General features: G+C 34.5%; 1 protein-coding gene across 1 annotated transcript in view; it reads left to right on the forward strand.

Annotated features, from left to right (window-relative positions):
• TRHDE (thyrotropin releasing hormone degrading enzyme) overlaps positions 1–16,668 on the forward strand; it is a 417,970-nt gene that overhangs the window by 322,387 nt on the left and 78,915 nt on the right. The gene's annotated exons all lie outside the window — the stretch shown is intronic.

Consider the following 16,668-nt stretch of genomic DNA (forward strand, 5'->3'; position numbering starts at 1 on the left):
GCATTTTTCAAGAATACAATATGTTGTCATTAACTATAGTCATCATGCTATGCAATAGATCTCTTGAAATTATTCCATCAATATAGCTATAATTTTAAATCCTTTGGCCAATATCTTCCGAACTCCTTCTCCTCCAACAACCCTAGCCTCTGGCAACCACCATTCTAGTCTCTATTTCTATGAGATCGTCTTTTTTCGATTCCACATATAAGTGAGATTATGTGGTATTTTTCCTTCTGTGCCTGGCTTATTTCACTTAACATAATGTCCTCCAGGTTCATCCATGTTGTCACAAATGAGAGGGATTTCCTTTTTTATGGCTAAGTAGTGTTCCATTGTGTATATATACCACATTTTCTTTGTCGATTCAACCTTTGATAGAAACTTAGGTTAATTCCATATTTGACTATTGTGAATAATGCTGCAATAAACATGAAAGTGCAGATCTCTCTTTGACAGCAACAGTACTTTAAAAATACCATATTGTCCCTATATTCTCCTAATAAGCATATAGCCAAAGTAGAGCCTTCGTGTTGGGAAAACCTTATCTATTTGTCACTATTTTTATCATTTTCTGCAAGAAGCTCTGCCTCTGCCTGGTGCCTGCCATTTAACTGACTACTATTATCTGCACATGCCTGAACATGACCAGTTTATACCATGGTTGTTGGCAACCATTTGCTTGAAATTGCTTAGCTAGGATGGGACTATAGCCTCTACAAGTCATTTTTTGTCTGTTTCTTCATATCGTTTTTAATTGTATTAAAATTTATATGTTGATCCTTTCTGTATTCTAGAAATTCATTTTGTCTTTTCTCTTTCTTCTTTGTCTTATATTTTAAATACTAATTCAAGTCTGTATAATTTGATTTCCTTTCCCAACTGGTAAGAGCATCGGCTATCAAGTTACATAGAATTGGAATTGTTGCTCTATGAAATAACTAACAATAAATAAATGTTATTTAAATAAATGCTAATTTTGTTCTGTCCCTTTCCTACCTTCACAGCACATACTCATGGTCACTCCAGAGTAAATAGACATCATTGTTATTTCCTATATACTACCTTACAATCCACCGTATTCATTGATCTTCTAAACTGACCCCTTTCCTAGGCTGCCCCAAACCATCTGTATACACACATCCTAATGCCAACTCTAAGAGGAAGTAGAATATAAGTAAAGCATAGCTGGTTTTGCTTCTGCTAAAGAGGACAGAAACTACTTGCTTTTTGATTAGATGTAAGAAGTCTGACAGGGACTCAGCCAAAACGGGACATTCTATTCTACCAGAAAAGAAAATGAGAGTTTTGAGGTAGACCAAGACTACTGAAAAATGAAACTGAATCCTTCTGACATTTGACCTGTCAATATAAAAGCCTCATTTTTATAAAGATCTCTATCTACTCTGTTTCTCAAAAAACTCAAAATAAAAATCTCCTTATTTTTATTATGATTAATTAAACTCTAAAGAAATTTTTTAAATGAGGACTATATGAATACAGGTACTAATACAGGCTTTATGTTTGGGTAATTACTTATTGCTTTAAGTTGTCTCATTCTGATCTTTTCCTACCTCAGAACAAAGAGTCAGAGGAGCCTTCTGATAATCATCTTTCTTACCAAACATGCTGATTAGCCAATGATAAAGTAAAGAGCTGCTCGTATTTTTTAATCCCAGAACTCATGAAATCTAATTTTGGCTTCAACTGTAGGCAAGGTAGCAGTGCTATCATGATAAGAGAACTAGAATAAGATAATAGAAAATAAGCATTTTACATTATTTTCCACTAGTCATGAAATATAAAAGATTCATTTTTAAGTATGAAAAGGTGATAATTTGGGGAAGAAAGAAAAGAAAGAAAATCTAGTTCCAACATTTTGTGCAATGAAGGTGAATGGTTAATTCGAAGTAACATACACTTTGCTTATGTGGCAAACCGTAAAGCCTTAGGAGGTGATTTGAAATACATGATGTTCTCTCTTAATTGCATGCAATTTGAGCTATTCTTTGTGGAATGCTTCAAATGTCCTTATGTGGATGGAGTACCAATGAAGAGGCCTTCACTATTTTGGATGTAGGAAAACATCGGATTAAGAAAACCTGACTTGTTGCAACTATGTCAGTGCTTACTTAATGGTGAAGATGTTAGTACAGGCCAACAGAGAAGCTAAGAAGTAGTGCTGGGCCCTGTGAACTCAGACCACATTTGAATCACAGATTAGATTCTTCCTTCCTAAACTAGGAATGGCCTGGAGTGCAGTTGATTCACGCCCCTAAAGGGAGGTAGCAGAGGCTTCCTGTTGCTCAGCTGCTTCATCTAATTAGGGTGAGGATTAAACAGAAATTCAATATAAACTCTCCAGGACACCAGGTGGTCATGCTAACCAAAAGGAAAATAAAAAAAGAGAGTTTGCAATAAGGAAGAAAATATTGTTAGTCTAGAAGTCTGTGTTTGACAAATTTGAGTAAGGCTAATAGGCCCTGAAGAGAATAATGATTGAGTATCGGAGAGTTTTATGTGGATGCTGACTTAAACACACTCTAAATTAGTGGGCAGTTATTGGGAATGCTGTCAAAAATGCCAAAATAGAAAGAACTATAGAAGAAAATTAGTTGGTGTTGCATCCCCAGTGTACAAATATAAAAAAGTTAATTGTGTAAGCTGAGGGCAGATCATGAATTTTATCCATGACATGTTGAGGGAAATATTACTTATCCTTTTTCAACTGATAGTGAAGCTGCAATTATTACAGAAAAATAGTTACTGTGCAGAGCAACTAAGTCTCTGGCCTCCTAGTTTACTGTAGTTTTTAAATTTTCGTCTTTGTAGAGTTTGCCAGGTTTCCTATTTCCCTTTATTTTAAAATGTTTTTAAATTCTGTTGAATTTTAACATTGGTAGATTATCAGTTTTTTTAAGTATGAAGAGTTGAGAAATTCTTATGAAAATTTTTGTCTCAATAGACACAGTATGTAGGTTATTTCAATAAATTAGGTATACAGTGTGTACATTAATGAATTTGTAGATAGATGATAGATTGCTAGGTATGTAGATAGATTAGATAGATAGATAGATGATAGGCAGATGAATTATCTGAAAGTAGGTAGATATAAAAGTAGACGGATAACAAAGATAAAGCCATAACACTTCATGCTATGGTGAAATTACTATATTTAGCCTCAGAAAGACATCTTTGCTATGGTGTCATGAAAAAAATTATACAGAATTTTAAAATTAAAGGATCACAGCTCATATGTAGTTAAAATAAATTCAAGTGATATTCTTGGTGGAATAAAGATATTACTGAGAGAAAGTATTTTCTACAAATGAATTATATACTAAATAGCTATCACATGTAACATAAGGTTGCAAGTGTTTGATGCAGAAATTTTTAAATATTCACCTGCTTCAAAGATATGGTAAACTAAATGTAAGGTATAAATATGTTCGTAGTTTGTTGGTCTGTTTTTAAAAATTTTAAATTTTAAAAACACATAAAAGCTTATAGGAAAATCTTTCAATATTTAGTCAGGTTTGTATGTGCTATCATCATTCAATACCTATTTCTCATTGCAAACAAGTCAGTTTCTGAAGTGTATATCCACAATATTAAATGAACTATATTTTCCCCTTATCCTGTACAGGTAAGCGATAAGCAAGCATCTGTCACAGACAGGCAAAATAAAGATTCTAAGAAGCATGAGAAGCACTTCACAATGCTTATAGTGTATTGATTTTTCTCATTTTAATTTTTGATGCTTGTTAGTAAGAATACGTAACAAATGGCAAATTCTGTAATACAAAGTTAGTCAGTATTATCTTTCTGTTATTTAATAGCTTTGTACATTTGGAAAAGAGTTATTTTAAATATGGTGGTCAGGGAAGCCCTCATTTTCCAGTTGATACGTGAGAAGTAGTTTGAAAGAAGTAAATAAGGGAACCATCTGAGTAGAGCATTCCAGAGGAACAGCAAGTGCAAAGGTCTTGAGGGAGTATGTGCTTGGCATGTTTAAGGAAAAGAGATAGGTAGACGTGGCTCTAATGGAGTGAGTAAGGAGCATTGCAAGCTAAATGTGTTTAGGCAGGAACAGGACATTGATCGTGTAATAAACTATTGTGAGAATTTGTGGTTTTATTCGGAGTGAAAGGTAAAGCATCTGGGAGGGTTTTAAGCAGAAGAGTGATATGACCAGGCCTGTGTTTTTAAAGGATCACTCATTCTGTCTGCTCTGTTAAGAATATACTACAAAGGAATGAGTTTGAAGCAGGGAGCCTAGTTAGAAAGGTCATTAGGACAAACTCTATAAAGACTGTTGAAGATGATACTATGGCTATTTACCTGGTGTATTAGTCCATTCTTATGCTGCTATGAAGAAATGCTTGAGACTGGGTAACTTATAAAGGAAAGAGGTTTAATTGGCTCACAGTTCTGCATGGCTGGGATGACCTCAGGAAACTTACAATTATGGTGAAAAGGGAAACATGTCCTTCTTCACAGGGCGGTAGGAGAAGGAAGTGGCAAGCAAAGAGGGAAAAACCCCTTTTGCAACCATCAGATCTCCTGAGAACTCACTATCATAAGAATAACATGAGGGTAACCACCCTCATTATTCAATTACCTCCCACTAGGTTTCTCCCACACATGGGGATCATGTGAACTACAAGATGAGATTTGGGTGGGGACATAGCAAAACAATATCACCTGGCAAGGATCAAGAGATGCCCAGAGCAACATGGTAGCCTCTGGAATGACAGAGGTTCACATATCATAGTTTGAGATGCATGCAGATGTTTTCCTTTAAACATCAGTCATTATGTTGGGTGAATAATATATTTTCTTATGATTGATCTGATTCGTATTTCTCTGATGACCAATGATGCTGATAATCTTCATATGCTCATTTGTGTTTCTTTTTTTCTTTCTGTTGCACTTTTTTTTTTTTATTATTACACTTTAAGTTCTGGGATACATGTGCAAAACGTGCAGGCTTGTTACATAGGTATACATGTGCCATGGTGGTTTCCTGCACCCATCAACCCGTCATATAGGTTTAAAGCCCCACATGCATTAGGTATTTGTCCTAGTGCTCTCTGTCCCCTAGCCCCCCACTCCCCTACAGGCCCAGGGGTGTCATGTTCCCCTCCCTGTGTCCATGTGTTCTCATTGTTCAACTCCCACTCATGAGTGAGAACATGTGGTGTTTGGTTTTCTGTTCCTTTGTTAGTTTGCTGAAGATGATGGTTTTGAGCTTCATTCATGTCCCTGCAAAAGACATGAACTCATTCTTTCTTATGGCTGCACAGTATTCCATGGTGTATATGTGCCACATTTTATTTATCCAGTCTATCATTGATGGGCATTTGGATTGGTTCCATGTCTTTGCTATTGTAAATAGGGCTGCAATAAACATATGTATGCATGTGTCTTTATAGCAGAATGATTTATAACCCCTTGGGTATATACCAGTAGTGGGATTTCTGGGTCAAATGGTATTTCTGGTTCTAGATCCTTGAGGAATCGCCACACTGTCTTCCACAATGGTTGAACTAATTTACACTCCCACCAACAGTATAAAAGCGTTTCTATTTCTCCACATCCTCTCCAGCATCTGTTGTTATCTGACTTTTTAATGATAGTCATTCTAACAGGCATGAGATGGTATATCATTGTGGTTTTGATTTGCATTTCTCTAAATACCAGTGATGATGAGCTTTTTATCATGTTTGTTGGCTGCATAAATGTCTTCTTTTGAGAAGTGTCTGTTCATATCTTTTGGCCACTTTTTGATTGGTGTTTTTTTTTTTCTTCTAAATTTGTTTAAGTTCCTTGCAGATTGTGGATATTAGACATTTGTCAGATGGATAGATTGCAAAAATTTTCTCCCATTCTGTAGGTTGGCTGTTAACTCTGATGATAGTTTCTTTTGCTGTGCAGAAGTTCTTTAGTTTAATTGGATCCCATTTGTCAACTTTGGCTTTTGTTGTAATTGCTTTTGGTGTTTTAGTCATGAAGTCTTTGCCTATGCCTATGTTCTGAATGGTATTGCCTAGGTTTTCTTCCAAGGTTTTTATGGTTTTAGGTCTTATGTTTAAGTCTTTAATCCATCTTGAGTTAATTTTGTATAAGGTGTAAGGAAAGGGTCCAGTTTCAGTTTTCTGCATATGGCTAGCCAGTTTTCCCAGCAACATTTATTAAATAGGGAATCCTTTCCCCATTGCTTGTTTTTGTCAGGTGTGTCAAAGATTGGATGGTTGTAGATGTGTGGTGTTATTTCTGAGGTCTCTGTTCTGTTCCATTGGTCTATATATCTGTTTTGGTACCAGTACCATGCTGTTTTGGTTACTGTAGCCTTGTAGTATAGTTTGAAGTCACGTAGCATGATGCTTCCAGCTTTGTTCTTTTTGCTTTTAGTATTGTCTTGGCTAGACAGGCTCTTTTATGGTTCCATATGAAATTTAAAGTAATTTTTTTCTAATTATGTGAAGAAAGTCCATGATGGATTGATAGGAATAAACCTATATTGAATAAATAAATTCAATAAATTAAACCTATAAATTACTTGAGCCTATATGGCCATTTTCACCATATTGATTTTTCCTATCCATGAGCATGGAATGTTTTCCATTTGTTTGTGTCCTCTCTTATTTTTTTGAGCAGTGGTTTGTAGTTCTCTTTGAATGTCTCCTGTAAGTTGATATTCCTGGGTATTTTATTCTCTTTGTAGCAATTGTGAATGGGAATTTACTCACGATTTGGCTCTCTGTTTGTCTATTATTGGTATATAAGAATGCTTGTGATTTCTGCACATTGATTTAGTATCCTGAGACTGATTGTAGATTTTTGATACACAGGTTTTGCACATATCATATTACATTTATTCCTGTGTATGTTATTTTTTATGTTGCTTTTTAAATTTCATGTTTGTCTGCTTTGTTGTTAATAGATAGCAGGGATTGCAAACTATGGTGCACTCACTGCCCGACAGTCTTTGTAAATAAAGTTTTATTGGAACACAACCATGCTCATTTACTTTTACATTGTGTATTTCAACTTTCATACTACAAAGACATAATTGAGTAGTTGCAAGAGACCTGAAATATTTATTCTCTCTTCCTTTAAAATAAAATATGGCAACTTATTACATAGAGAGAAATATACTTGAGTTTTCTATGTTGATTTTATATCCTGCAACCTTGCTAAGTTCATTTATTATTTTGCATAGTGTTTTATAGTTTCCTTAGAGTTTTCTATAAACATTGTAATATCATCTGGATGTAGCAATAGTCATTTTTTTTTCTTTCTGGTATGTATGTATTCTATTTCCCTTTGTTGATTTACCACACTGGCTAGGATCTCCAAGACAAAGGTAAACAGAAGTAGCGATAACTGACATCCTTACCATGTTTGGGATCTTACATAGAAAGTGTTGAGCATTCTACTGCTAAGAATGATATCTGTAGCTTTATCATAGATGCTTTTTATCAGAATGGGGAAGTTACCTTCTTGTTTTCATTTGCTATTTGTATCATGAATAGATTTTGAATTTTATCAAATACTTTTTCTGTATCTATTAAAATAGTGATATGGTTTTGAGCATGTAGTGAATTATATAGTCATATTTCAGTATCTGTGGGGGACTGGTTTCAGGTCTCCCCCAACAGATAACAAAATTCACAACATTCAAGTCTCCTATATAAATGATGTAATATTTGCATATAACCTATACACATCCACCCATATACTTTAAATCATCTGTAGATTAGTCATAATATCTAATATGATGCAAATACTATGTAAATAGTGGTTATACTGTATTGCTTAGGGAATAATGACAAGAAAAAAACATCTGTACGTGTCTAGTACAGATGCAACCATTCATTTTATTCTGAATATTTTCAATCCCAGTTGGTTGAATCCACAGATACGGAGCCCATGGATATGGAAGGCTGACTGTATTAATTATTTTTTTATATGTTAAACCAACCTTGCATTCTAGGGATAATTATGTATTAAACTTTTAAATATTGTTGAATTTGATTTGTTATTTTTTTTTAAGTTCAGCATATGTAGTCATGGGGAATATTGTTTGTGTTTTTCATTACTTTTGATTTCTTTGTCTGGTTTTGGAATCAGTCTTCATAAAGTTTGGAAGTGTTCTTCCTTGTCTATTTTTTTAAAGGGTTTATGTAAGATGACTGTTATAACTTTCATATATTTGATAGAATTTACCATACATATGTGATAAAAATTTACCATCAGATGGGTGTGATGCCATGTGAGCCTGAAATTCTCTGTATGGGAAGGTCCTTAATCATGAATTTAATTTTGCTCATTGGTACAGGGCTGTTCAAATTTTCCGTTTCTTCTTGAGTCTATTTTGGTAATTAGTCCATTTCATTTAGGTCATTACAGTCACTGGGATAGAGTTATATATAATATCCTCTTATTATTCTTGTAATGTCCATGAGTTTTGTGAAAATGTCTTCTCTCTTATTGTAGATATTGGTAAGTTTTGTTTTCTTTCTTTTTTGTGATTCTTTTAATTAGAGTTAATTTATTGATATTCTCAAATAATCAGTTTTTGGTTTTGTTAATTTTTAAATTATTCAATATTCAATTTCATTTATTTCCACTCTTATCTTTGTTGTTTATTTCTGTCTGCTTAGAATTTAATCTGCTTTACTGTTTCTAGTTTTTTAAATGGAGTCCTAGATTGCTGATTGAGATATTTTTTCTTTTCAATATATGCATTTAGAACCATAAAATTTCCTCAAAACACAGTTTTATTAGCATCCCATAAAATTTTATATATGTTATCATTCAGTTTAAAATATTTTCTAATTTCCCATGTGATTTCTTCTTGAGAATAATGATTACTCAAGTATATTACTTAATTTATATTTTTTTGTATTTATTTATATTTTATTATTTGTTATTTTTAAAACAATTCCATTGTGGTTAGAGAACATACTCTATATGATTTCAAACTTTATATTTTCAGTCTTGTTTTATGGCCCAGATATTACTCTATCCAGGTAAACATACTGTGTGTACATAAGAAGAATGTGTATTCTGCTGATGTTCAGAGCATTTAAATCAAGATGAACAATAGTGCTATTCAGAATTATGTGTTTGTTGATATTTTGACTAGTATTATAAATTGATGGTCTTATAATTTTTGGTCATTTGGAAACTATCTAGTTCTCATTTTAGTTCAGTCAATTTTTGCTTTATATGTTTTTTTTTAATGGGGTCACATACACATTTCTGTTTGTTATCTCTCTGATTAATTGATGTTTTTATTATTATGAAGTATCTTCCTTGTACGTGGTAATACATTTTATTGTGAAATTTATTTTATCTGCTATTAATGTGATCATTCCAGCCTTCTTAATCTTATTTTTGCATGCTATTACTTTTAATATATTTGCTGTAAATATCTCTGTATCTTTGCACTCAAAATGCATTTTTATACAGCTTATGATTTTTAAAAATTTTATTCTGACAATCTCTGCCTTTTCATAAGAATGTTTAGTCTTTTAATATTTAATGTAACTATTGATTCAGTTGTATTTAGGCCTCTCATTTTGTTGCTATTGTTTTCTTCTTGTCTGTTATTGTTCCCTCTATCTTTTTATTATCTAGATAATTTCAGATTTCCTTTTTGTTTTTTCCATTTGTATTAGTCTGTTCTCACAGTGCTAATAAAGACATACTTGAGACTGGGTAATTTATAAAGAAAAAGAGGTTTAATGAACTCAGTTTCACACGGCTGGGGAAGCTTCATAATCATGCGGAAGGCAAAGGAGGAACAAAGGCATGTCTTACATGGTAATAGTAAGGAGAATGTGCAGGGGAACTGCTCTTTATAAAACCGTTAAATCTCAGAAGACTTAGTCACTACAATGAGAACAGCATAGAAAAACCCACCCCCATGATTCAATTACTTCCCACCGGGTCCCTCCCATGACGTGAGGATTATGGAAGCTACAATTCAAGATGAGATTTGGGTGGGGAAACAGCCAATCCATATCACTGTTGAATTTTGAGCTATGCTTCTTTGCATAGTTTTTCTACATTTCTCTACATACTATAATAAACATATTTAACTTTTCAGTTATTTTATAGTTAACAATTTACCCCACCAAATAAAATATAGAAATCCTCCAACTACATTGGTCCGTATGCTATTTGCTTCCTGCCTTTGTATTAAAATATACATATAATGTATGCATATATATACTTAAGAAAACCCAAAAGAAAATGTTATAATTTTAAAAATATTTATATGCTTATGAAGAAAATAAGAAAGATAAAGGAAAAATAATTTTGCACATACCCTAATATTTGCCAGTTTTGAATTATCCATCAATTTCTAAGGATATGGATTTTTTTGCTACTATTTCCTGAAGTGCAATTCTGCTGACAAAAATTCTCCAAGAGTTTTCTTTCATATGAAGATTTCTTCATTTTTTTTCAGTCTTGAAGAGTTTTTATTATTATTATTATTATTATTAATTATTACAGAACTATGGATTGATGGTGTCTTTCACCCACCACTTTAAACATTTTTTTTTCAATGTCTTCTGGCCTCAATAGTTTCTGATGAGAAATCAGCCATTAATTGCCCATTATTTCCATATGCAATTGTATATTTTTTTCTCCTGTATTCAAAGTGTGATTTTTATCTTTGACTTTTGACAGTTTAACTGTGATATATGCATGCATGCACTTGGTGCTTATTCTGTATGGTATTTGTTTAGCATTTTGTATTTGCAAATTTTTTTTTCCATTGAATTTGAAAAAAGCTTGGCTGTTAATTGATCAAATATTTTTTTCTTTCCCACTCACTCTTTATGTATTTATATTATTCCAGTTATACTTAATGTGAGCCATTTGGTATTATCTGCCTTCTCCCCAGTATTCTTCGCCAAGAATAATTTGTATAGATCTCTTTCCAAGTTTACCTTTTCTTCTCTTTTTTTTTTTTTTTTTTTTTTTTTTTGAGACGGAGTCTCACGCTGTTGCCCAGGCTGGAGTGCAGTGGCGCGATCTCGGCTCACTGCAAGCTCCGCCTCCTGGGTTCACGCCATTCTCCTGCCTCAGCCTCCTGAGTAGCTGGGACTACAGGCGCCCGCCACCGCGCCCGGCTAATTTTTTGTATTTTTAGTAGAGACGGGGTTTCACTGTGGTCTCGATCTCCTGACCTTGTGATCCGCCCACCTCGGCCTCCCAAAGTGCTGGGATTACAGGCTTGAGCCACCACGCCCGGCCACCTTTTCTTCTCTTAATTTCCCCCATGTTCAACCAGCTGTTAAGTTTATCCAGTAAAACTGTATTTTTTAGCTCTTGAATTTCTATTTGGTTATTTTTATATGTTTCTATATTTCTTCTGAAATTTTATATTTCTTACCTGAGTTTTACATACCTTGAGTACGTGCTTTGTATTACTTCTTTGAGGACAGTTATAAAAGTCATTTAAAAGTACTTACGTTAGTTCCAACATCTGATTCATTTCAGTAACAAGATTAATTGATTTTTTTAACGTATGTTCTATTATTTTGATTCCTCATAAGTTAGTTATTTTTGGGTTATATACTTGGTTATTTGCACATTAAGTTGTGGTGATTTTTTTCTCTCTCTCTTTCTCTGTTTTTGTTGTTTCCTTTATTTTTCCAAATTTTCTTGGGTAGGTTTGAAATGCAGTTTTTCTGTTGAGGCAGCTGTAGTATTACTTAAGGTCTTTTGCCTGTAGGTGTTTTCTTTTCTTTTTCTTTTTCTTTCTTTCTTTCTTTTTTTTTTTTTTTTCTTCTTTGAGACAAAATCTTGCTCTTGTTGCTCAGGCTGGAGTGCAATGGTGTGATCTCGGCTCCTTGCGACCTCCACCTCCTGGTTTCAAGCTATTCTCCTGCCTCAGCATCCCAAGTAGCTGGGATTACAGGCGCCTGACACCATGCCCGGCTAATTTTTTTGTATTTCTAGTAGAGACACGGTTTTGCCATGTTGGCCAGCCTGGTCTCAAACTCCTGACCTCAGGTGATCCACCAGCCTCGGCCTCCCAAAGTGCTGGGATTACAGGCATGAGCCACTGCGCCCGGCCGGTGAAATTTTTAAAATCTCTTTCTTTTCTTTTTTTTTTTTTAATTATTATACTTTAAGTTCTAGGGTACATGTGCACAATATGCAGGTTTGTTACATATGTATACATGTGCCATGTTGGTGTGCTGCACCCATTAACTTGTCATTTACATAAGGTATAGCTCCTGATGCTATCCCTCCCCCATGCCCCCACCCAATGACAGGCCCTGGTGTGTGATGTTTCCCTTCCTGTGTCCTAGTGTTCTCATTGTTCAATTCCCATCTATGAGTGAGAACATGCGATGTTTGGTTTTTTGTCCTTGCGATAGATAGTTTGCTGAGAATAATGGTTTCCATCTTCATCCACGTCCCTACAAAGAATATAAACTCATCCTTTTTTATGACTGCATAGTATTCCACCATGTATATGTGCCACATTTTCTTAATCCAGTCTATGATTGACGGGCATTTGGGATGGTTCCAAGTCTTTGCTATTGTGAATAGTGCCGCAATAAACATACATGTGCATGTGTCTTTATAGCAGCATGATTTATAATCCTTTGGGTATATACCCAGTAATGGGATGGCTGGGTCAAATGGTATTTCCGGTTCTAGATCCTTGAGGAATCTCCACACTGTCTTTCACAATGGTTGAACTAGTTTACAGTCCCACCAACAGTGTAAAAGTGTTCCTATTTCTCCACATCCTCTCCAGCACCTGTTGTTTCCTGAATTTTTAATGATCACCATTCTAACTGGTGTGAGATGGTATCTCATTGTGGTTTTGATTTGCATTTCTCTGATGACAGTGATGATGAGCATATTTTCATGTGTCTGTTGGCTGCATAAAAGTCTTCTTTTGAGAAGTGTCTGTTCATATCCTTCACCCACTTTTTGATGGGGTTGTTTGTTTCTTTTTCTTGTAAGTTTGTTTGAGTTCTTTGTAGATTCTGGATATTAGCCCTTTGTCAGATGAGATTGCAAAAATTTTCTCCTATTCTGTAGGTTGCCTGTTCACTCTGATGGTAGTTTCTTTTGCTGTGCAGAAGCTCTTTAGTTTAATGAGATCCCATTTGTCGATTTTGGCTTTTGTTGCCATTGCTTTGGGTGTTTTAGACACGAAGTCCTTGCCCATGCCTATGTCCTGAATGGTATTACCTAGGTTTTCTTCTAGGGTTTTTATGGTTTTAAGTCTTTAATCCATCTTGAATTAATTTTTGTATAAGATGTAATGAAGGATCCAGTTTTAACTTTCTACTTATGGCTAGCCAGTTTTCCCAGCACCATTTATTAAATAGGGAATCCTTTCCCCATTTCTCATTTGTATCAGGTCTGTCAAAGATCAGATGGTTGTAGATGTGTGGTATTATTTCTGAGGACTCTGTTCTGTTCCATTGGTCTATATCTCTGTTTTGGTGCCAGTCCCATGCTGTTTTGGTTATGATAGCCTTGTAGTATAGTTTGAAGTCAGGTAGCGTGATGCCTCCAGCTTTGTTCTTTTGGCTTAGGATTGTCTTGCCAATGAGGACTCTTTTTTGGTTCCATATGAACTTTAAAGTAGTTTTTTCCAATTCTATGAAGAAAGTCATTAGTAGCTTGATGGGGATGGCATTGAATCTATAAATTACCTTGGGCATTATAGTCATTTTCACGATATTGATTTTTCCTCTCTATGAGCATGGAACATTCTTCTATTTGTTTGTGTCCTCTTTTATTTCACTGAGCAGTGGTTTGTAGTTCTCCTTGAAGAGGTGCTTCACATCCCTTGTTAGTTGAATTCCTAGGTATTTTCTTCTCTTTGAAGCAATTGTGAATGGGAGTTTACTCATGTTTTGGCTCTCTGTTTGTCTGTTATTGGTGTATCAGAATGCTTGTGATTTTTGCACATTGATTTTGTATCCTGAGACTTTGCTGAAGTTGCTTATCAGCTTAAAGAGATTTTGGAATGAGAATGGGGTTTTCTAAATATACAATCATGTCATCTGCAAACAGGGACAATTTGACTTCCTCTTTTCCTAATTGAATACCCTTGATTTCTTTCTCCTGCCTGATTGCCCTGGCCAGAACTTCCGACACTATGTTGAATAGGAGTGGTGAGAGAGGGCATCCCTGTCTTGTGCCAGTTTTCAAGGGGAATGCTTCCAGTTTTTGTCCATTCAATATGATGTTGGCTGTGAGTTTGTCACAAATAGCTCTTATGATTTTGAGATATGTCCCATCAATACCTAGTTTGCTGAGAGATTTTAGCATGAAACATTGTTGAATTTTGTCAAAGACCTTTTCTGCATCTATTGAGATAATCATGTGGTTTTTGTCTTTGGTCCTCTTTATATGCTGGATTATGTTTATTGATTTACGTATATTGATCCAGCCTTGCATCCCAGGGATGAAGCACACTTGATCATGGTGGATAAGCTTTTTGATGCACTGCTGGATTTGGTTTGCCAGTATTTTATTGAGGAGTTTTGCATCGATGTTCATCAGGGATATTGGTCTAAAATTATCTTTTTTGTTGTTGTGTCTCTGCCAGGCTTTGGTATCAGAATGATGCTGGCCTCATGAAATGAGTTAGGGAGGATTCCCTCTTTTTCTGTTGATTGGAATAGTTTCAGAAGGAATGGTAGCAGCTCCTCCTTGTACCTCTGGTAGAATTCGGCTGTGAATCCTTCTGGTCCTGGACTTTTTTTGATTGGTAGGCTATTAATTATTGCCTCAATTTCAGATCCTGTTATTGGTCTATTCCCATATGAGTGCTACAGTGATCCGCCATAAAAGTGAGTAGAGTTGAGGAATACGCTCACTGTCTCTTTCATTTTGGGGATCTCCTACTCACTTCAGTGTTTATGGTTTCCAAGTTCATTTTTGGTTACCAGTCCAGAAAGGCTGTGTTTCCACATGTTTTTTGCTGGCACTATGCCACTATACATGCTGCAGAAATTGCACTTAGCCCCAGGCTAAATGGGAAACCTCACCCCTATTTTATAGATAAAGTGACTAAGGTTCAGAAAGGGTAAACTTGTTTGCACACCATTCAATCTATTATTACATGTAAGAGTTGGAATTCATCAAAATCAATCTCAGTGACTGCAAAGATCATGTTCTTTTATTGTCACACTTACAACATTTTTTCAGAGGATTAAATTCACTGATACTTTTATGCTCATTGGGACAATAATGAATATTATACTCTTAAACAGTTTTTTTTTTTTTTTTTTGAGATGGAGTTTTACTCTTGTTGCCCCGGCTGGAGTGCAATGGCGCTTTCTCGGCTTACCGCAACCTCTTCCTCCCGGGTTCAAGCAATTCTCCTGCCTCAGCCTCCTGAGTAGCTGAGATTATAGGCATGTGCCACCATGCCAGGCTAATTTTGTATTTTTAGTGGAGACGGGGTTTCTCCATGTTGGTCAGGCTGGTCTCGAACTCCCGGTCTCAGGTCATCCACCCGCCTCAGCCTCCTAAAGCTCTGGGATTACAGGTGTAAGTTTTTTTTTTCTTTTTAATAATACTAGTAGTAAAGTACTAATAAGAATTACTCATTTAATCCCATTTGGTATTTATGTTTTGAAATAGTTCCCACTTGTCATTTTATTCATTTAAAATTAAAAGTATTTTCTGTATTTTATAAAACAGTTTCATGTTATTGGAAATATCTTCAAACTTTTACTTATGAACTACTCTAAAGAATATTTTTGTACATGAATTTTTTTATTATGAATTATCTACTAAGATTTGTCTTTAGAACTTTTATTGTTAGGGGCATGATTGTAGATACGTTTAAAACTATTGAGACAAATTGTCAAGTTGTCATTAAACATAAGCAGATTTCTCTCAAGCAGAATATGAGAGTGTTTTCCAGAGTGACTAATTTTAAAACTGATGTCATTCATTTCACTTTTTATATTATTCTATACTCTAGACAAAAAAGTTAATAAATGATTATTTGTAAAAAAAAAAAAAAAAAAAAAAGTGTTCCCTTTTTAAAAATTTTAATTAAAATGTGCAGTGGTTAAGTTCACTGACTCTGGAATTAAATATGAACCTAGTCTTAGCTTCAATAAAATATGTGACCTTGAGCAAGTTACTAACTTCTCTTATGGTTGGATTCCCTATCTACAAAATGTGGATAAGACAATATTTGCATCAAAGTTTTATTTTGAACATTAAATAAGATAGTATAATTAAAACATGTCATATAACTTAGGTCCAGTGAGTGTTTAATGAATATTTTCTGTTATTGTATAACAGTCCATAGCAGACTCAGTCATGAATCATAGTAATAATATTCAAAAGATAAATTATATTGAGCTGAGATTTCAGGACTAGAAAAGTAGTGAATCAGGGATATTCTCTATTTGCCTTCATTTCACATCAGTTTAGAACAAATTATTCAGGGTTGATATTATTGAAAATATATATCCAAGTTTTAGTCTGAGTCCATTTTTATGAAGTTGTTGACTCTTAGTTTTCATCTTCATTCATCTTTCTACATAATATATCCTTTCCTAGTTTCCCTTTGGTGAGAAATATCATTGTAATCTAAAATAATCCTTCCAGTATGCAAAATGTAATTTTAGATATGTCAGTTGC

Source organism: Macaca fascicularis, chromosome 11, assembly GCF_037993035.2.
Source record: "Macaca fascicularis isolate 582-1 chromosome 11, T2T-MFA8v1.1".
Lineage (NCBI taxonomy): Eukaryota > Metazoa > Chordata > Mammalia > Primates > Cercopithecidae > Macaca > Macaca fascicularis.